This window comes from Diceros bicornis, chromosome 31 (genome assembly GCF_020826845.1).
Source record: "Diceros bicornis minor isolate mBicDic1 chromosome 31, mDicBic1.mat.cur, whole genome shotgun sequence".
Lineage (NCBI taxonomy): Eukaryota > Metazoa > Chordata > Mammalia > Perissodactyla > Rhinocerotidae > Diceros > Diceros bicornis.
Window position 1 is genome coordinate 15663187 of NC_080770.1, and position 23831 is coordinate 15687017.

At 36.9% G+C, this 23831-nt stretch overlaps 1 pseudogene; it reads right to left on the bottom strand.

Annotated features, from left to right (window-relative positions):
- Positions 1–2528: 2528 nt before the first annotated feature.
- Positions 2529–3477, bottom strand: LOC131395333 (olfactory receptor 5B12-like; annotated as a pseudogene).
- Between the last annotated feature and the right edge of the window lie 20354 nt (positions 3478–23831).

A 23831-nucleotide genomic window follows, 5' to 3' on the forward strand; every position in this document is an offset into this window, starting at 1 on the left:
TAGCTATCTCCAATGAGAAGGCAGAGGTGGTATCTGCTGTCTTCCCCAGTCTCTGGGGAGAATCAGTCAGCCCCTAGATGCATACTAAATTAGAAACCTGACCCTCAGGAAGCAGCCTTTAAAGTATTTAAGTAGACCTCTTTCAGGGAAAGACTGGGAGATGAACATTTCCATCTGTTCCCTGTGCACTGAGCCCTGGGAGGATAGCTGGTTAAAAATTGTTTCTTTGTTTGCTACACTCCTGTGGGACCTGAGAATGCAAGCACCGTTGGCTATTAGAGCCAAGCAATATAGGGGTATATCCCTTGGGCAGTAGCTGCAAAATATGGAACACAGGATATATGTACCAGCACCCTCTGGGCGGTATTGGTGATTCGTAGTGGCCTAGAGAGAGGGGAGCCGGTGGTGTCTGCTGGCTTCTCTGGTCTCTAGAGAGGATTGAAGTCAGCTGCTTTTAAATTAAATTAAATTAAATTAAATTAAATTAAATTAAAGTCAATCTTTTAAGACTGACCCTGAGGCAACAGTTTTCAAAGTATGCAAATAGGCATACTGGGAGATGGGAATTCTTTGCTTGCTCCCTCTGTACTGAGCCCTTGGGGGAGAGCTACAGCAAATCCTCATGAGTTTGTTAAGAACTGTTTCTTTATTTGCTGTAGTCTTGTGTGTCTTTTGGATGCAAGCTCCATTGGCTTTCAGAGGGAGACATTTGGGGTGCCTGACCCTCAGATGGGAATCTTAAAATTTGGGGTGCTAGACGTGGGGTGCTAGATGTGCTTCTTCTCAGGGAGAAGCTGGAATTTTGGAGTTCTCTCCTGATTTTATGGCACTATGCTGGGGGTGGGGGTTAAAGATGAGAGTGCGACTCAACATTTCCTACCCATTTCAATGTGAATGATGTGACTATTTTCTTCTTCTCCCTATGTGAGGGACTTGCTCGGCTAATCTCTGGATTTCTGTCAGAGGAAATTATCTAACGCACAGCTGTAGATTTGGTGTGTCCATGGGAAGAGGTGAGTTCAGGAGGCTCCTATATCACTATCTTGGACAGGAACTTCGCCGGGTTTTAACATTTTATGAGAATAACTTGGAGAGATTGGAGATCCCAGTTCCTATTCTACAAAAGGAAAAAACTTCCTTATCAGAAGGCACAACTTTTTGCTTTGATCTTTCATTTGGTTCTGGATGATATGTCCTATATATTTAAATATCTCTATCATGCTGTAACAAGATGTGTTGGCACTCCATGTCAGATCACAGGAGTCCTAAATGCTAGATTCCAGACACCACATGGAACAAAGTATACTTAACTTTTCCCACATATGAGTCTAAGGTTTAAAATATATGTATATTTTATAAGTGTTCCAACTCATTTAGCTGGGAAGGGAATATTCAAAGAAAAACCAATATGCAGAGTATTGATAATTCAAAGAAATTCTCTTTAGACTCAATAAAATAAGGTAAGATTTTCCTTTTCTAAAGACATCTTCATTATTGTTACTACACTTCTGAATGATTCTTCAGGTGCTAACACACTGAAATTAAAAGCTAGGCAAGATAATTCTTAGAAACTGACAAGGACAGTCAAACTAATCTCTAATTTGTGGTGAATGTTGACCTATAAGTTGGCGACTTAATTGTATATGTGAAGGAAGGAATATGAAATGTGTCCTGGGATGAGCATCTGAAGAGAAAGAGTCAAGCCTTACCTTAATATTAAATGTTGTTATTTTTATCTCAGTGGGTTAAAATATGCTTTTATTATTGTTTCCCTTTTCTTGTAGTCTGGTCTTCTTCTTTTATTAAAATCGCCACATGAAGATTTTGATTCTGGATAATGAGTCAATAGAGGTGGAAATTGAGCTGAATAAAGATGCCTATATAATGACATTTATTATCATTTAAAAGGAACAAAACAAACAAATGAAAGCCTGTGTAAAAAACTAATACTCAGGATGTTTGGAACCAATTTTAAGTATGTTAAAATGAAACACTTTCATATAAAAAGTTTTTAAAAATGAAATTAAAAAATCTCTTATGTAGGGACTACTTCTATTTAAAAAATTAATAGTTTCATATTTAAAGATGTATTATCAGACACAAAAATCATTGTTTTAAATTATTATGTAAAAATAGGTTACTTCCATTTATCTCTTGAACTCATTCTTCTGTCCATTCATGGGTATGTGAGTTACATGGGGTTTGCATGAATGAGGTGTGTGGGACGTGTACTTAAATATACATGTGACTGTAAGTATGCATATGGGAGTGTCGATGACTATATAAACAAATGAAGTAATGAAATGTAACCAAGGAGAAATATTCAAATAAAAATTTTAAGTTCATGTTTATTCTTTCCAAGCTGTTATTCCTGAGACCTCATATCTGTCAAGACAATTGCTATGTAGATTTAATAGAGAACTGGGAGAAAGTACTTTAAGAATTTATAAAATTGTTAGCCTAGCAAGTTAATATTTTCTCTAGATGGATCTGAGCTGTATGAATGTCTTATTGTTGGTTCTATATCATTAAAGTGTGAGTCCTACAAAAGACGTAGCCTTCCCAAAATCTTTTTGAAAGGAAGCCGTGACCTCTTTGTTCCTCAAGCTGTAGACCAGCAGATTCAGCATGAGAATGACTATGGCACAGAACACAGATGCGATTTTGTCTGTGTTCATGGAATGGCTAGAACTGGGTTGTAAGAATATGAAGATGCCTGTCCCATAAAAGATGGAGATGGCAGTGAGGTGGGAAGCGCAGGTAGAAAGGGCCTCCTGGCACCCTTCAGATGAGCGCATCCTCAGAATGATGATAAATTGAAACAGGTAGGAGATCAAGATGACCAGGGCAGAAAAGAGGACATTGATGCCCACCAAAACAATAAAACCATCACACTGATGTAGTTGTCTGAGCATGAGAGGGTCAGGAGAGGAGGAACATCACAGAAAAAGTGATCAATCACATTGGACCTACAGGAAGAGAGATTTATTATGTCCCCAGTGTGGATGGAGGCCTCTAGGAAACCAAGGACATAGGGACCTATGACCAGATATGCACACACCTTTACTGTCATGATGGTGGTGTAATGTAGTGGTTTACACAATACTGCATGGTAATCAGAGGCCATTGAGGCGAAGAGAAAATTTTCTACAGTGAGAAAGACTGCAAAAAAAGAACTTCTGAGTAGAACATGCATTGTAGGAAGTGACCTTGTTTCCTTAATCCAGCTATCACTTTGGGAGTGACAGCTGTGGAATAACCAAAGTCCACCAGAGAGAGATTACTGAGGAAAAAGTACATAGGAGTGTGGAGACAAGAGTCCAGCAGGATCAACATGATCATCTCCAAGTTTCCAACCAGAGTGATGAGGTAGATGAGACTGAATATCATAAAGAGTGGGATCTGCAGTTCTGGGTCACCAGTTATCCCCATAAGAATGAATTCAGTCGCCTCTGTACTGTTCTCCACTGGAATCATTTGTGGATTATGTGACTGCCCTACAGCAATGAGACAAGAGGATCTGGATGGTAACTGTGCTTAGAGCCATCATTTTGTCCAATGTATAACTTATATCAGTATTCTCTGAATTTAACATGGGCATAACAACAAAATATTATTTTTAAAAATTGATAGACTATAAATTGTTCTAACCAAAAGTATTTTGGAGGTAATATAACCCATTCTTCTAACTTCATAAATGATTAAACCAGAGTGCAGAGATGGAGTGACATGCAAAACCACAGGATTATTCCTGACAGGTTTGTGTTAGCCTCCCAATTCAGATTTTCAAACACTAACACAAAATATCCATGTAATAAAATCTGGTTAGTGTAATTTAATGCATTTGAATCACCGCTTTTGCCATCATCTCCTTTTTATCAAGCTCAGTATTATATGCCAGCAAAAGATAGTTTAATATACGATGTTCTAGCCTTCAATATCTCATAGGAAAATAAGATACATAGAATGTGTAATTACCACACAGTGGGATCCTATAGAAATTCATATACAGGAGTAAAGGCATCTAGAGAATAAAAGTTAAAAGTATGAGTACAGACTAGGGACATCTGGATGCAAACTCTGGCTGACCTTGGGTATTGCTCAATATCACTCGGCCATCAATTTTCCCTTGAACTCATCATCAAACTGGACTGATAATGCAAACCGACATTGTAAATTCTTGCACATTATGACTAGGACAAAGTGATTGATCTATGTATGGATTAGAGGGGTGGATGTTGTAAGACAGGGATTCCAGTGAAATCTAACATCCTATATCTTAACTCATTCCATTTGCTTTTGTCCCAAATTCCTCCTGCTCTCATATTCCTTCTATACCTTCCTTCAATTTTTCACACAATATTCTTCTTCTACCTCTATAGTGGCCAGTCCAGCTATGTCAAGTAAGAATTCACTTATTTTCTGAGTCATCTTGAGTATTAACTAATGAGTCTGGGTCTCAGTTTCACTACCTGTTAAAATTGAGATAACAATATTGCCTGACACTTTAAACGCATTCTATAAATGTAGATATTGTTATATCTAAATGCTACTTTATTGTATTGTGTATGAAGACAGTGACAGGCTCTATCTAGGGATCCAAACTGTAGGTGAGTTTAATGAGGGTTTCCACATGAGAATGAAAACTGGAATGCTGTGATATCACCCATTACATGTTCCTTTGCATTAATCTCATTTATCTATGCAAGAGATGATGATGACTTGGATTAGGGTGATAATGAGAGAAGTGAGAAATTATCCAATTCTGGATATATTTCAAAAGTAGAGTTGGCTGGATTTCCTGATATATTGAATAGAGGGCATTAGAGAAAGAGAACAATGATGACTCCATTTTTTTGGACAGTGATAAAGGGAAAGGTGTAGAAGCAGCAGGTGTTTGGGAAAAAATGAGAGACACCATTGCAGCTTAGTCATGGTAAGTTTGAGATTCTCTTTGTCCATCCATACAAGGATATACAAGTCTGGAATTCAGAAGACAAGACTGGCAGCATTAGATTATATTAATTTGAAGTCTCTTGGCAATTTCTAATTTTCAACAAATATATATCATACTAAATTCACATGGCTAAATAACGTTACCAAAGGAAAGGGTTTAGAGGAAACAAAAATCACAGTATTATGCTGTTAACAAAGTCAAGATAGTCTGGCGATAGTCTTAAGGGGAAAGTGAGAGAAAATGACCACCACTTGAAATAACTGCAAGGGAAGCACTGTCCCAGGACAGATTTCAGTTAGACCAAGTAGGTAAAGGGAAATGTCAGAGGAAAGGTTAAGTGTATATTGGGTTATTTTAGATGACTGACTATAAATTCCAGAGGGCACAGTGGAAAGTTTTCAAGAGTTTGGGCAGAAGTGAGTTTGGGGACAGAAGTAGGGAAATAAAGAGATATGGACATTATTTTATAGGAATTGAGGGCTGATCTGAGATTCTCAGCTTCATGGTGAGTGACATAGCTATAAATAAAACAAAGAGATTAGTCCTAAAATCTCCAGGTGGAGAGAGACAACCAGGCTATGAGGTTGGGAGTGGGAAAGGGAGGGTGAGGGTCTTTGATAGAAGCATGCAGAGTTCTCTGCTCCCTCTATACTCTGCTATTCGTGGTGTGGAGCCACTGGAGAGGCAGTATCGTCCATAGCAGAGTGACGATGGCACCCTTTTGGTCCCTTATCAAACTACTTATCTCAATCAACACACGGAATTATAGACACTCTTAAATCTGGAAAAAACAATGTACTGAAAAGCTCTTTTTTCTTCTTTACCATCTCTCTTATCCATAAAGTGAGGTGGATCTTAATTCAACATTTTCCCAGGGAAAAAAACTAATTTTGCGTTACTCGTGATCAAATTAATCTATTGATAAGAATAAAAGTCCTTTGAGAGGAGTGACGTCAGCATCATGGCAGAGTGAGCTTTCCCGTGAATTCTTCCCCCACAAGATACAATAAAAGCAACAGCCACAGACCAACAACGGAATCCCAGACAGTGAAAAGCTAGAGCAGAGGGATCCACACTGCTGCACATCTGAGAGCGGAACGTGCTGGGGCCCCGGAGGAAGTGGGGAGAGGTAAGGAGAACCCCGCTCCCTCCCCATCAGATCAGCTATCCGGTCTGCGCGGCTCCCAGAGAGGGGGGAAGGGCGGCCCTTGGCGGGAAACTGTAGCTCTTCGGGCTCTCTCAGCCAGTGGGAAACTCCCGCACAGAGGGCTCAGAGGAGCCACAGGGCTACCATCAACATCTGAGCACCCCAGAGAGCGGATAAAGAGGGGCAAACGAGAAGCCTCCCACGTCAGGGACCCAGAGGGCAAAAGAGAGAGCTCCCCCCTCCCGGCAACCTGGAGTCTGCAGCTCAACCAGATCTAGCGATCCGAGGCAGACCTGAACAAACGGGACTGGACCCGTGGATCGCAGTGGGGAAAAAAAACAAAACAAAACAAAACAAAACAAAACAAAACTGCGGATCGCAGCAGAAAAACTGGGGCAGAGCGCAGGGGGCTTAGACTACACAGCCCTTTACCACCAGACAGTGGCGGCAGGTGGAAATTGCAACCAGAGACTTCCAGGATGAGGAAAATCAAAACCAGCACAGGAACCACAATGCAAAAATATATGAAATCACCAGACCAGAAACAAAATGACAAGCACCCAGAAATCAACCCCGAAGGCACAGAAATCCATAAACTAAATGACAGAGATTTCAAAATAGCTATCATAAAAACACTCAACGAAATACGAGACAACACAGACAAACAATTCAATGAGATTAGGAGTTTCTTCACAAAAGAGATTGAAATCATAAAGAAAAACCAATCAGCGTTGATGGAGATGAAGAACACAATGGAGGAGATAAAGAAGAATCTGGAATCTTTAAAGAACAGAGCTGACAATATGGAGGAAAGAATTAGTACTTTAGAGGATAGGAATACAGATATACTCCAGATGGAAGAAGAGAGAGAACTAAGACTAAAAAGAAATGAAGAAAGACTCCGAGAAATATCTGACTCTATTAGAAAATGTAACATAAGAATTATAGGTATTCCTGAGGGAGAGGAGAGGGAAAGAGGAACAGAGAGCCTATTCAAGGAAATAATAGCTGAAAATTTCCCAAATCTGGGGAAGGAGCAGGAAATACCAGTAAGCGAAGCCAACAGGACACCTATATATATTAACAGACAAAGGCCTTCACCACGACACCTAGTGGTAAGGCTAGCCAGGGTCAACGACAAAGAAACAATATTAAGGGCAGCTAGACAAAAACAAAAAATAACGTACAAAGGAACTCCCATCAGGCTCTCAGCGGATTTCTCAACAGAAACTTTTCAGGCTAGAAGAGACTGGAATGATATATTCAAAATACTAAAAGACAAAAACTTTCAGCCAAGAATACTCTATCCAGCAAAAATATCCTTCAAATATGATGGAGAAATAGTAACTCTCCCAGATAAACAAAAGCTAAGGGAGTTCATGGCCATGAGACCCCCACTACAAGAAATACTCAAGAAGGCCCTCAGGCCTGAAAACAAGAAGAGAAAGGGAACACAAAGCTTGGAGGAAGGAGAAAAGTAGGTAGACAAAATCAGAGAAATAGTAGATCTTTACCGGAATAGGTTAGCAACCACTTAAATACTAAACTCAAAGATCAAAGGAAGAAATTCACCAAAAATAAATTTAACCTCATCACTGTAAACACACAGCCACAACACAAGATAGAATAAGGTATAACAAGAGCAACTTAGAAGGGGAAGAGGAAAGTGACTGAATTGACTTAGTATAAGGAAATAGGAGGCTATCAGATAATGGACTATCTCATACAGAAGATTTTTTGCCCAAACCTCAAGGTAACCACTAAACAAATAATCAAAGCAAAACCACATATGATAAACAAAGAGAAAACTAGAAGAATCATAAGACAGAACAACCAAACTGAATTGGCAGTCCAAAACAAATGGGACAAGAAACAAAGGAAATGCAAAAGAACCAGAAAATAAGTGACAAAACAGCAACATTCAGCCCTCATATTTCAATAATTACCCTAAATGTAAATGGATTGAACTCTCCAATCAAAAGATACAGAGTGGCAGGATGGATTAAAAAGCAAGACCCAACAATATGCTGCCTTCAGGAAACACATCTTAGCACTAAAGACAAGCACAGGCTCAGAGTGAAAGGATGGAAGACAATACTCCAAGCTAATGGCAAACAAAAGAAAGCAGGTGTTGCCATACTCATATCAGACAAAGTAGACTTCAAGATAAAACAGGTTAAGAAAGACAAAGAAGGGAAATATATAATGATAAAAGGGACACTCCATCAAGAAGACATATCACTTATAAATATATATGCACCCAACATAGGAGCACCAATCTACATAAAACAACTATTAACAAACCTAGAAGGAGAAATCAACAACAACACAATAATAGTAGGGGATCTTAACACCCCACTTACAGCAATGGATAGATCATCCAGACAAAAAGTTAATAAAGAAATATTAGACTTAAATGAAAAACTGGACGAGATGGACCTAGTAGACATATACAGAGCACTCCACCCAAAAACAGCTGACGACACATTCTTCTCAAGCACGCATGGAACATTCTCTAGGATAGACCATATGTTGGGAAACAAAGCAAGCCTCAATAAATTTAAGAAGATTGAAATCATAACAAGCATCTTTTCAGACCATAAGGCTATGAAACTGGAAATGAACCAGGAAAAAAAAACTGGGAAAGTGACAAAAATGTGGAGATTAAACAACATGCCACTGAACAACCAATGGATCATTGATGAAATTAAAGGAGAAATCAAAAACTATCTGGAAACAAACGAAAATGATAACATGCCATATCAAACCATATGGGATGCATCAAAAGCGGTCCTGAGAGGGAAACTCATAGCGATACAAGCCCACCTTAACAAACAAGAAAAAGCCCTAATAGGCAACCTTAAATTACACCTAACAGAACTAGAAAAAGAAGAACAAACAAAGCCCAAAGCCAGCAGAAGGAGAGAAATAATAAAAATCAGAGCAGAAATAAATGATATTGAGACCAAAAAAACAGTAGAAAGGATTAACGAAACAAAGAGTTGGTTCTTCGAGAAGATAAACAAAATAGACAAACCCTTAGCCAGGCTAACTAAGAAAAAAAGAGAAAAAGCTCAAGTAAATAAAATTAGAAATGAAAGAGGAGAAATTACAACGGATACCATGGAAATACAGAGGATTATAAGAGAATACTATGAGAAATTATATGCCAACAAATTGGACAATCTAGAAGAAATGGATAAATTCTTAGACTTATACAACCTCCCAAAATTGAACCAAGAAGAAATGGAGAATCTGAATAGACCAATCACAAGTAAAGAGATTGAAATAGTAATCAAAAACCTCCCAAAAAATAAAAGTCCAGGACCAGATGGCTTCTCCAGTGAATTTTACCAAACATTCAAAGAAGATTTAATACCCATCCTCCTCAAACTATTCCAAAAAATAGAGGAAGATGGAACACTTCCTGAATCATTCTATGAGGCCAACATCACCCTGATACCAAAACCAGACAAAGACAATACAAAGAAAGAAAATTACAGGCCAATATCGCTGATGAACATTGATGCAAAAATCCTCAACAAAATATTGGCAAACCGAATACAACAATATATTAAAAAGATCATACACCATGATCAAGTGGGATTTATACCAGAGATGCAGGGATGGTTCAACATCCGCAAATCAATCAACGTGATACATCACATCAACAAAACAAAGAATAAAAACCACATGATCGTCTCAATAGACGCAGAGAAGGCATTTGACAAGATACAACATCCATTTATGATAAAAACTCTCAATAAAATGGGAATAGAAGGAAAGTACCTCAACATAATAAAGGCCATATATGACAAACACACAGCTAACATCATACTCAACGGGGAAAGACTGAAAGCCATTCCTCTGAGAACAGGAACGAGGCAGGGCTGCCCACTCTCACCACGCCTGTTCAACATAGTACTGGAGGTTTTGGCCAGAGCAATTAGGCAAGAAAAAGGAATAAAAGGAATCCAAATAGGTAACGAAGAAGTGAAACTCTCACTATTTGCAGATGACATGATTGTATATATAGAAAACCCTAAAGAATCTGTTGGAAAACTGTTAGAAACAATCACCAACTACAGCAAAGTTGCAGGGTACAAAATCAATCTACAAAAATCAGTTGTATTTCTATATGCTAATAATGAACTAACAGAAAGAGAGCTCAAAAAGATAATACCATTTACAATTGCATCAAAAAGAATAAAATACCTAGGAATAAATCTTACCAAGGAGGTGAAGGACCTATACAATGAGAACTACAAGACATTATTGAGGGAAATCCACGATGACATAAAGAAATGGAAAGATATCCCATGCACGTGGATTGGAAGAATAAACATAGTTAAAATGTCTATATTACCTAAAGCAATCTACAGATTCAATGCAATCCCAATCAGAATCCCAATGACATTCTTCACAGAAATAGAAAAAAGAATACTAAAATTCATATGGGGCAACAAAAGACCCCGAATAGCTAAAGAAATCCTAAAGAAAAAGAACAAAGCAGGAGGCATCACAATTCCTGACTTCAAAACATACTACAAAGCAATAGTAATCAAAACAGCATGGTACTGGTACAAAAACAGACACACAGATCAATGGAACAGAATTGAAAGCCCAGAAATAAAACCACACATATACGGACAGCTAATTTTCGACAAAGGTGCCAAGAACATGAAATGGAGAAAGGAAAGTCTCTTCAATAAATGGTGTTGGGAAAACTGGACAGCCACATGCAAAAGAATGAAAGTGGACCATGTGCTATCGCCATTCACAAAAATTAACTCAAAATGGATCAAAGACCTGAAGGTGAGACCTGAAACTATAAAACTCATAGAAGAAAATATAGGCAACACACTATTTGACATTGGTTTTAAAGGAATCTTTTCAGATGACATACCTACCCAGACTAGGGAAACTAAAGAAAAAATAAACAAGTGGGACTTTATCAGACTAAAGAGCTTTTATAAGACAAATGAAACCAGAATCAAGATGAACAAACAACCAACCAGCTGGGAGAGAATATTTGCAAAACTTACATCTGACAAGGAGTTGATCTCCATAATATATAAAGAACTCACACAATTGAACAACAAAAAAACAAACAACCCGATCAAAAAATGGGCAGAGGAAATGAACAGACACTTCTCCAAGGAAGATATACAGATGGCCAATAGGCACATGAAAAGATGCTCAACATCACTAATCATCAGGGAAATGCAAATCAAAACAACACTAAGATACCACCTCACGCCCGTTAGAATGGCTATAATCACCAAGACAAAAAACAACAAATGTTGGAGAGGATGTGGAGAAACAGGAACCCTCATACACAGCTGGTGGGAATGCAAATTGGTGCAGCCTCTATGGAAAACGGTATGGAGATTCCTCAAAGAATTAAAAATAGAGATGCCCTGTGATCCAGCCATCCCACTACTGGGAATCTATCCAACGCACCTGAAATCAACAATCCAAAGAGGCTTATGCACCCCTATGTTCATTGCAGCATTATTCACCATAGCCAAGAAGTGGAAGCAACCTAAGTGTCCCTCGACTGACGATTGGATTAAGAAAATGTGGTATATATATACAATGGAATACTACTCAGCCATAAAAAAAGACAAAATCGTCCCATTTGCAACAACATGGATGGGCCTGGAGCGTATTATGTTAAGTGAAATAAGCCAGAAAGAGAAAGACAAACACTGTATGATCTCACTCATATGTGGAATATAAACCAACACATGGACAGAGAAAACTGGACTGTGGTTACCCGGGAAGTGGGGGTGGGGGGTGGGCACAAGGGGTGAAGGGAGTCATATATGGGGTGATGGACAAACAAAAATGTACAACCCAAAATTTCACAATGTTAGAAACCATTAAAACATCAATAAAAAAAAAAAAAGTCCTTTGAAGCGTTTGTTGACATTTTAACATTCTTTGTTCCAAGATGGGGAACTTTTTATGGATCAGACCACAACATACTTGGTGCTCAAAAAATAGTTAAAAAGTACAATCTTCCTGAGAAGACGCTCTGTGCCCCCAGTATGAATTTCGTTTATTCTTCAAAGAATAACACAAGTTGCGAGCTTCCTTGAAGTCTTCAGTAACTGTTCCTCTTTAGACGCTGGCTTGCTTTTATAATCTGTAGACAACCATTTATCACTTTGTTACTTGTAATAATTTATTTTATCTAATTTAAGCTTTATCTTCCCATATAGATGATCAATACTGTACAAGTGGATATCAGAACTTTAATAATGACTTAAACCTTGATAGCTAGTATTTATCGTGCACTTGTTATTTTAGGGGCACCACATTCATACTGTACTTAATTTATCACGCAACCATGTGAGATATATTCCCATTTCAGATGTGGGGAAACTGAAGCTTGATGACAATGAGTTAAACATTGAAGACCATAAAGCCAGCAAGTAGCAGAGTTAGAATTTGAAATCATCGAAGAATCGAAGCCTGAGTGTTTAATAAGTAAAAAAATACTGCCTTAATATTTTACATATAATCTAAACTGCCTACTCCAGCCCTGGACACAAAAATGTTACTCATTATATTGCCTTATTCATGACTGATTGATGTGTTGAATGTCATTCTGAGCCAATGTGGGGAATTAAAAATCACGGCATTGGGAATCAAATATTCTTATTAGCTAGTGTGAATTTGAGCTGATGACTCATCTTTCTGGATCCAAGCCAAATGACAAGAACTATATCCACAGATATTTGTCAATATTCCTCTCCCTTCCCTCTGAAAAATGTTCTTCTACAGTTAAAAGGAACATAATTTTTTAGTAACTCTAATCATTAAGCCACATATAGCTGGAATCTGTTCTTTCATTTACCTAACATTCACTCTCTCTTCGAGTACTAAGTAAGTGTTTATGGTATACAAGGTTTTGTGCCAATTCTAAGGCCTACAATGATATACAGAACACATTCCCTGACCGCAGGATGTGTAGTGGACCAAGATAAACATTTAAACTGATGATTATTATGAGATATTCTTATTCTCTATTTCTAAGGAGAGAGCATTGTTTTTTAATCCTTCATGCCATTGTGGTGGGAAGATGATCTCATTTACACTTAGTCTATCAATCAATTTATCTAATAATTAATCAATCTGAGTGCCCAATGACAGTAAAACTTCAGAGTGAGAACTGGAGTTCAGATCTCCTCATTCACATAAATTGTTCTTCCTGTGTGATATTTACACTTCTTTCAGTGCATTTTATAATTGGTTTATTAGCCTGGCTCTTCTTCATTTATTCCTCTCCATTTCTTTTCTATTGTATTAATACTGTTAAATGCTCTACATATTAGAACAAATTTTAAAGTTGAAATCCTATTTGATCCTCTCAACAACCCTGAGATTAGTCAAAATAGCTAATATTACCATATTCTAAAAGAAAAAACTAAGAATGAGATAGATTTAAAACTTGTCCATTCTAACATTTAGGAGAAGATATTTGCAAACCACATATCTGAAAAGGGGTTAGTCTCCAAAATATATAAAGAACTCACACATCTCAACAACGAAAAAACTAAGAACCCAATTAAAAAATGGGCAAAAGACCTGAGCAAACATTTCTCCTAAGAAGATATACAGATGGCCAGCAGGCATATGAAAAGATGTTCAACACCTGTAACTATCAAGGAAATGCAAATCAAAACTACAATGAGATATCACCTCATGCCCATCAGAATGGCTATAGTTAACAAGACAGGAAACAACAAGTGTTGGAGAGGATATGGAGAGAAGGGAATTCTCACACACTGCTGGTGGGAGTGCAAACTGGTGCAGCCACTATGGAAAACTGTATGGAGATTCCTCAAAAAATTAAGGATAGAACTACCATATGATCCAACTATTCCACTATTGCGTATTTTTCCAAAGAATATGAAAACACCAATGCATAAAGATACATGCATCCCTGTGTTCACTGCAGCATTATTCACAATAGTCAAGACTTGGAAGCAACCTAAGTGCCCATCAAGGGACGAATGGATAAAGAAAATGTGGTATATATACACAATGGAATACTACTCAGCCATGAGAAACGATGAAATCCAGCCATTTGTGATAACATGGACGGACATTGAGGGTATTTTACTAAGTGAAATAAGTCAGAGGCAGAAGGACAAATACCATATGATCTCACTCATAAGTAGAAGATAAAAACAACCACAAACAAACACCTAGAGACAGAGACTGGACTGGTGGTTACCAGAGGGGAAGAGGGGAAGGAGGGGGGTAAAAGAGATGATTAGGTATGTGTGAGTGGTGATGGATTGTAATTAGTATGAGGGTGGTGAACATGATGTAATCTATGCAGAAATAAAAGTATAATGATGTACATCGGAAATTTATACAATGTTATAAACCAATATTATTGTGATAAAAAAGAAAATAAATGGAAAAATAAATAAATAAATAAAAACTTGCCCAAATTACACAAGCTCACACGTGACAAAGCCAGGACTCAACGCCTTCTTATTCCTTTATGTCACATGATAAATACATATGTTCTCTAAGTTTCTCTATGGTTTTTATTACATGTATTCTCTCGTTATAAATCACAGACACATAAAAATCCTCAAAATCTTCAATATTGAGCTCTGATAAACCAAGGGAGAAATGGCTGCCTTGATGTATTTTCCTTGTTACCTCTGTCTCTGCAAATCTATACAGACTGTAGATTGTATCTGGAGGCTTACCTTGCTCCCTGAACAACATGACAGGCAAATCCAGCACATTCACATGTGTCTCAAATCAGAAATTCAGACCGTGAAAAAAACTAAATGCTGCATTGAGATGTTTTCTTTAGTGTTTGGTCAAAAGGGTGAAAATTCTCCAGAGAAGAGATATTAAGAAAAAAAATACTTATTTGCCTTGGGAGTAGCTAACATGAATTCTATTGTTAGATCTCCTCATCTCTCTTCTCAGATAAGTCACTTCATTCCTTTGAGCCTCTATATCTTCGTCTATAAAATGTAAACATTACAAAAGTAGCCCCCAACCACATCTTCTCTGAAAGAACGCTGCTGCCTTGAGAAAAGAAGAGAGTCCCTGTAATGTCTTATACCTGAAAAGGGGTGATCATTATAATCATAATAAAAATCATTATTATTTGCAGATATTTGCCTCATCATTATTTTAGGCTCTCAGTAAATCTCAGTTTGGGGAAGGTCATTGTTGGTATTAGAAAATTATTACAATCAGGTGAATGACTGAATGGTCAAGGGGTTCTGGCACTTGGCCTGGTTCCTCTAATGTGAGGCCCAATGGAGTCATATGGAGAATGGAAAGGTTTAAGACTAGGAACAAGAAGGCAATTCTACAATCATGGAACTCCCAGGGGTCAAAGCCCTCATGACAGCAACAATAACTCCTTATCTCACACAACGAGAGAAAACACAATTAAAGTGTGTATGGAGATCCAGGTCTGATTGTTAAGGGAGATCATGAGTGAGTTGAGTTTACGTGTACTAATTCTCTTTGATAACGCAAAAATAAGTTACAGTATTACATCTAGGGCAGAAATTTTATATAAACGTGGGGGGATAAGGACACAGGAGCTGTCACTAAACAACCCAAATGCATCCCAGAAACTATTTTATCCCTTATCCCACTTTAAATGCTTGCACCCTGATAAGAATTATCCATTCATTCAACTGTTTATTGATCCCAAATGAGTGTCAGCCACAGTCTTTGGCCCTGGATGTACATATCCTTGCACAACAAACATGGTTCTTAGTCTCCTATAATGGAGAAGACAAACACAAAACAATACACAAATAAGCATATAATTATAAATAGAAAAAAGTGCTAATATGAGAGAGAACGGTAAAAATCTACTTTGAATTGATTAGTCAGACATCTTCTCAGGAGAATCAACATTTCAGCCAATGGATAAAGGATAACAAGAGGCAGCAAAGGAAAGACTGCCCAAGCAAAGTGAAAAGTTATGGTAATGGCCTCAAGGTGTTGAAGAAGCTGGCAGAATCTAAAGAAACCAGAGTGACAGTAGCATATTTAGTAAGAACACTTCCTTGGCAGTTTGTTTTCAGTGTCCATTCCAGGACAAAATCATGAAACAAATCAAAACAAAACAAAAATGCTCATCCCAAACACCAAAACTATCAGCAGGCATGATATGTATGGATCATGAGACCACAATGGGCAGGTGGTAAGAATAATTCAAATCTTGTCCCGCCTAAAGCAAAAACCACTGGGAATGACAATTACCTTCAGATTGGAGAGCATTTTATTCCCATTAGTTTAGGAACCTGTATCATTGTAAGCAAAGTCATGACATATTTATCAAGGAGAATGTATCATATCCAAAAAATATTCCTTATAGCATATGGGTTTTAAAAGCCATAGTAGAATAATTCCTCAGATTTACACTATGGAATTTGAGTAATTAACCTCTACTCTAGGCATAACTGATAGAATACTCATACACCTAAGTATCCAACCTATTCATTTCTCATTCATCACCATCTTACACTACTAATGCATTTTATCTGCTCCTGGTGTAACTACCTGCTGCCCTTATTGTTGGAAAAGCATTAGAATCTTTCTTTCCTCTAAGTTCAGGCTACCAGTATTTATGTAGTGGGGTGGTTATGAGCATATAATATGCAAACATATCTGGATTTAAGTACCAGATTCTCCACCTTGCACTTATGAAACCTTCAGCAAACATTTGCAATAAAGCTGGTATAATAGTACTGTATACATCATTATATCAGAATATACACTGAAGGAGATATATGTATCCTGCTACAGTGTGTAAAGTGCTAATCACTCAAAATATTCATGATAATGACTGTTATTGTCCTATTAATGCACAAACTTTTCTTGAGAACACAGAAGTATTAACTCCTTTTTTCTCAAGAAATATAGATGGTTAAACTCTAAGCAGGAATATAAAACATGCACACACAAAAAATTCTCAAAAAATATTAGCAAACCAAATTCAACAATACATTAAAAGGATCATACACCATGATCCAGTGGGATTTATTCCAGATATGCAACGATGATTCAACATCTGTAAATCGGTCAATGGGATGCACCGTATTAAGAAAATGAAGGATAAAAATCATATGATCAGCTAGTAGATGCAGAAAAAAAGCATTTGACAAAATGCAACATCCATTTGTGGTAAAAAAAAAAAAAAAAAAAAAAAAAAGGCCATACATGACAAGCCCATAGCTAACATCATACTCAATGGCAAAAAGCTGAAAGCTTTTCCTCTAAGATCAGCAATAGCACAAGGAGGAATATTTTAACAATATTAATTCTTCCAATCCATGGGCACAAAACATCTTTCCATTTATTTGTGTCTTCTTCAATTCCTTTCATCAATTACTTATGGTTTTCAATGTACAGTTCTCTCACCTCCTTGGTTAAATTTATTCCTAGACATTTTCTTTATTCTATTGTAAATGGGCTTGTTTTCTTAATTTCTTTTCCTGATAGTTCATTATCAGTGTATAGAAATGCAACAGATTTTTGTATATTGATTTTAAATCTTGCAACTTGACTAATACTTTTATTAGTTGTAACATTTTTTTGGTGGAGTCTCTAGGGTTTCCTACATATAATATCAGGGCATCTGTGAATAGGGACAGTTTTACTTCTTCCTTTCCTATGTGGATACATTTTATTTCTTTTTCTTGCCTAATTGCTCTGGCTAGGACTTCCAATACTATGTTGAATAAAAGTGGTGAGCATTGGCATCCTTGTCTTGTTCCTGATCTTAAAGAAAAAGCTTTCAGCATTTCACCATTGAGTATGATGATAGCTGTGGACTTGTCATATATGGCCTTTATTGTGTTGAGGTACATAACCCCTACTCACTTTGTTGAGAGTTTTTACACAAACGGATGATGAATTTTGTCAAATGCTTTTTCTGCCTCTGTTGAGCTGATCATATGATTTCCTCAAACATGGTTAAGTTGCCATTTTCATGACTCAATATTTACTCCATTTCTGTAGTTTTGAATATTTTTCAGAATTCTGAGAAAAAGTTTACTTTGACAGCTTTTGCTTTTTTTTTTTTTTTTTTTTTTTTGGTCTTTCTGTGGAGTGACAGGCCTTTAGAATCACTACTCGTCCATTTTTCCTGCTTCTCTCTTATAAGGACACTGGTTATTGCATTTAGGGTCCACTGATTAATCCATGATAATCTTTCATGTCCATACCCTTAAGTTAATCACAATTGCCAAGTCTTTGGTGTATACGGTAACTAATTCCGGGCAGTAAGATCTAATATTTGGGAGTCATTATTCAATGTATTACAGATATGTTTCTCACATACGACAGTACAAGTTCATAACACAGGTTATCTGGGGAGGGGCAACATTTCTTTAAAGAGGTCCCTCAAAAGCACAGGCTGATGTAGGCTTCACCATCTATAGCTGCATGTGCTGGTACATTGTCTTCTCAGTCACCACAGCAGAAGAAATAAAAGGAGGATAGGAGGGTTGTACATGTGCTTCAACTCACCAAGAAATGAAACATATCATTTCATCTGCCAATCCACTATCTGCCAACGGTCATGTCTCAGCCCAGCTGCAAAGGGGCAAGCACATGTAAAGCAGCATAGGGAATGTTTGAGCAACACTATTCTTGTGATCCATACTATATCAGTAATTTTATAAATAATAAAATATTAATAATTAATCTTATGGAACACCTGAGATGTGCTAGACACTCTTCTCAACTTTGTATATATGTCAGCTTATAATCTTCTTGAAAGTTCATGAATGTTACATGATATTATTATCTCCCCCTTCAAAGATGAGAAAATGAAGTTTGACTAGGTTAAATCACTTCCCTGAATTTGAAGACAATCAATCTGAGTGCACCAAACAAATTTGTAACCATAACACTTCTCTGCACTAAGAAATATATGATAAGTGTGCTTGGAAGTGTGGACTTATAGGTGACCGTGCAGAAGAAAGAATGGATCTATCTCCTTTGGTGGAACACAAAACATTCTCAGGCCATTCTCATGCAAAAGGATGTTTAAATAACAGATTTTAAAGAAAGTTCTTGAATCTTCCTTGAGAAAGATGAAGAAATGAACATGAAATAAAACCAAAATTAAAATTTTAAAATCCCTATAATATCAAGTGCTATCAAAGAAGTGAAGCAATTGTAATGCTTTGCTATCAGAAATGCCAAATGATATTGAGAAAATGGTTTGGCAGTTTCCATTCAATTAAACATATACTTACCATCTGACCAAGCCATCCAACTCATAGATATTTATCCAAATGAATGAAATTCTATGTTTATGAATAAAAAATTAGGCAAATGTTTAGATAGGCTTTATTCTTAATATCCAGACACTAGAACCAACACAAATGTCCCTCAACTGGAAAATGGACAAATAATCTGTATTGCCCGTATAATGAAACCCTACCCAGCAATAAAAAAAGAATTCACTACCGATATGTTATGCATTGAATTGTGCCCCCAAAATTTATATGTTGCAGTCATAATCCCATACCTCAGAATGTGATCTTGTTTGAATACAGGGTCATTACAGATGTAATTAGTTAAGATAAGGTCATACTGGAACAGGGTGGGCACTGTTGACCTAAACAAGTAGACATCCAGTTATTTATCCAGACAAATGGATTTATTCAGGATCAGCAAGAATTGCAATTCAGGGTCTTCAATCATGATAAGGCATCTGAGAGTTCCCCAGCAGCAAGAGAGGAGAAACTTTTTTATAGAAGAGAAGAGGATTTTGGAGGGCTATTGTAAACAAAGAGTTTGAGGTGTAGTGGCTTTTCATTGGCTGAGTTTTAACAGTCTCTCATTGGCTGAGCTTCTTGCCAGTCAAGAAGAGGAAGTCTTTCTTCTTCCTGTTGGGTTCTGCTACAGACATAAAGCGTGAGAGCTCCCATTTTTGCCTCCCAGTTCCAATTTAATGAGGTTTCTGTTTAGTAATTTGACAGCTTCTAGTTCAACATGAATGTCCTTCTAAAAAGGGAAAATTTGGAGACATACACACACAAGGAGAACACCCCATAAAGACGGAAGATAGAGATCGGTCTAAGCAGTAGAAGTCAAGGACCACCAAAGATTGCCAGAAAACCACCCAGAAACTAATAGAAAAACATGAAACATATTCTCCCTTACAGCTTTCAAAAGGAACCAACACAACCAACCCTGCCAACACCTTGGTCTCAGTTGTCTAGCCTCCAGAAATGTGAGACAGTAAATTTCTGTAGTTTATGCCATCTAGTTTATAGTATTTTTTATGGCAGCTCTAGGAAATTAATACAGTTAACTATATGGATGGACATCAAAAGCACCATGCTAACCAAAAGAAGCCAGATCAAAGGCTACAGATGATAGGATTTGATTTAAATGTCATTCTTGCAAAGGAAAAAAAAAATGTGAACAGAAAATAGTTTAGTGTTGCCATGGGCATTTAGTAGGAGAAGGGGTGGACCACAAAGAAGCTCAGAGGTTTTGTCTAGATGATGGAACTCTTCTACATTGTGATTGTGCTAGCGGTTACATGATATAAATCTAACCAAACTGTTAGAACTATACAGTATGAACTGTGGATATTACTGTTTGTAAATTACACTTTAATTAGAAAGTAGGAGGAAAAAAAATAACAACAAGTAATACAAAAACATGTGTGTACCCTCAATGTCTTCAGCTAGGTCCCCACAGGCAATTAAACTGCTTTGTCCCTAGGAAAGTGGGATAAAAGCTATAGATATCCTCATGGGGGTCCTTCCCACAGAGCTCCATGTCTCTATAGCTCGCTCCTGATTCCCATGAATTAGCCTCTAAAATCCCCAATATATTTCAATCTGACATCATTTTAGAAGACATTTGAGTCTTTTTAGCCATCATTTATTGGTCTGAATACTAACAGTTGTTAGTACATACAGCGCTTTCCTTCCACCCCCAAATCCTGACCTGAGGATTTGCTATGAACCCTAACAATGGTCATGAAGAACACTTTGAGATGAAAATTATATTCACTGACTTTAAAATGATAACCCCTCAGAAAGGTGTTTTATAGAGCTTCTCTCACTTGTTATTAATAGACATAATTCCTTGAATTATGTGGGGTGGATAATTTTATTTTTTATTTTACAGTAAGCAGGTAAGAGACTCCTCCAAGGGGACACAAAGAATGCGTGGTGGATTCAGTACTTGAATACAGGTTCCTGGCTCCATGTTGTGTTATTCTCCTCATATTTACTTGTCATAGAGACCTTGGAAATCTTTCATTGGTACCTAACAGAGAAATCTTTCACGATACATGTGCATTATTCTATGGCTGAATTTCTGATTTTGGACTCACTAGTCAGGATTGACTGTCCTTTCTTTTCCAGCAGCAAGGTAAGCTTCTATAATCCATATACACTTTTAGTGAGAAGTGTAATTCATGCAAAAGCAATGGGACAGCTATACCTACTATGATTTATTTAAGAACAGAAATAGATTTTTTGAATATTTTGCTACAGTAGTAAGCTGATGCTGGACATAAGTACCAAAACTTCCATCAGTAGGGAGGTTAGTGATACTTCTGAAATATTATCATGCTGCTTTCCTAAAAGAGATAGGTAAAATAAAAATGGATAGATGATGCTCTGATTGAGCAGGCATTAATTTCACCATATTCACTATCTGTTGACCTCTCGGTGAAGGTTAAAAAAAAAAAACGAGAGAGTAAAATAAACCCTGTTAAATTAGCAAGATGTATACTCCACTGTAAACTTTTTCCCATAATCCTACTCTTATTACTACTAACACATCTATAAATTCTGACAGTGAGGTGGCTAAAAGCACAGGCTATTGATGTGGTCACAGCTGGGTTTGAATGTTAAATCTTGAATTTTCCTCAATTAGATGTTAATTGTGCAGCTTTACATAGTTCCTCAAATTGTCAATTCTCTTAATGGTAAAATGGGAATAATAATATGGCATACCTTATAACATTATCGTGATGATTAAACGAAAAGATATATATATATGGATATATAGATATGTATGTATATACATATACTCACACACACATATAAATTCATATAGATCTTAATATGGATTGTAGAGTGCAGTATATTCCACAAGTGGTTGTGATTGTCAAGCTTTGGCAAATATAATGACCATATGGGCTAGGCATGCAAAGGAAGTTGTGAAAGGATTAAGAAGGATTAGGAAAACAATAATTAGATGCCCTTCTAAAGGCTTCAAAGTCAAATAAAAAGATTAAAAATACTGTTCTTACACAAGACCAAGTTCAAATAAAAAATTTTAAAACATATAATTAGCCAAAAAAACAAGTCTGCAGCAAGCAAACTAGGCAATTTTACCCATTGATGTCTGGGATTCCGCTATGTGATAACAGTAATGAAAGAAAGAGTAAATTTAAGAAAGGAAACTCTTTCACCACAAGCTAAAACATAGATTTTAAGGAAGAAATTAAGCAAAAGAATGACCCACATGAAATGAATAGAACATTCACTCATGCAGACAGAGGAGGGACAGACTGAGAAACACTGGAGACACAGAAAATCTCAGTGGACCAAGTGTGTGAAAAAAGGCAAATTGAAGAGGGAGGCTACAACACTAAAAAACTCATCCACACTGGAGCTTTGCATTTCACCAGCCACCTTTCTCAAACAAACCTTGAGGCTATAATTCCCTCTTACTACTAATATTATACCTAACACTAATCAGACTGTGCTAAATACCCAGCATTTTACTCATTGTTTTTGATGAACTATAATTTAATTCTTACAATAATACCTTGAGTTAGTTGTCATTACTCTTTTTGTTTAGTAGATGAAGAAAATCAGGATCAGAGGACTTGGGATAGGACCAATGACTCCTAGGTAGTAAATGGTATGGCTGATATGCACCTCATCCCAGAGCCCAAGCTTTATACTCAACACTGTGCCTTCCCTTCAGAATTGTTTATGCTGGTTGTACATGCCCCTACTACCCAGTTTTACCACCACATGCACTATGCATATATCTCTCAGTTACGTCTCTGAAATTCCAAACACTGAGTTCAGAACTCTAGAGACATAGAGTAATTGTAATTTGAGTTAAATTCAATTTGACTTAAACACAGTTAAGACCAGTGGACTTGGGAATCGATATGCCTGGGTACAAACCTTGGTTTTGGCAGTAATAATTTTGTAAACTTAAATATATTACTCAACTTCTGTGCTTCATATGTTAAATGGGGTTAATAATTAATGAATTCCATAGGGTTGTTGAGAATAATAAATGAATATACATATAGAATATCTTGAGCAGTTCTTACACATAAGCAACATATATTTAAGCATTTACAAGCTCAGGAAAACTGAACTGACAGATACAGTCATTCAAGACATTTCATCTCAACCAAGACATTACATTTTTACATTTCAGTTTACAAATTTACAAAATTTAAAAGTTGGAAAACGATCCATGAAGATCTTTCAGCTTCAAAAGTGTGAAACTCTACAGATAATTTGTGCCTTAAACTTTATTGTCTAATCGATACTATAGACCTGTAGAATCTTGACATATAAATTATTGCTATAATGAAAATGAATACATATAATATTAAATGAATTTCACTTCACTTTCTTATTTGTTTATCACTTTTCTTTTATTTCTCATTGCTACAGGGCATCCTGTGGTTCCCAAATTTCACCC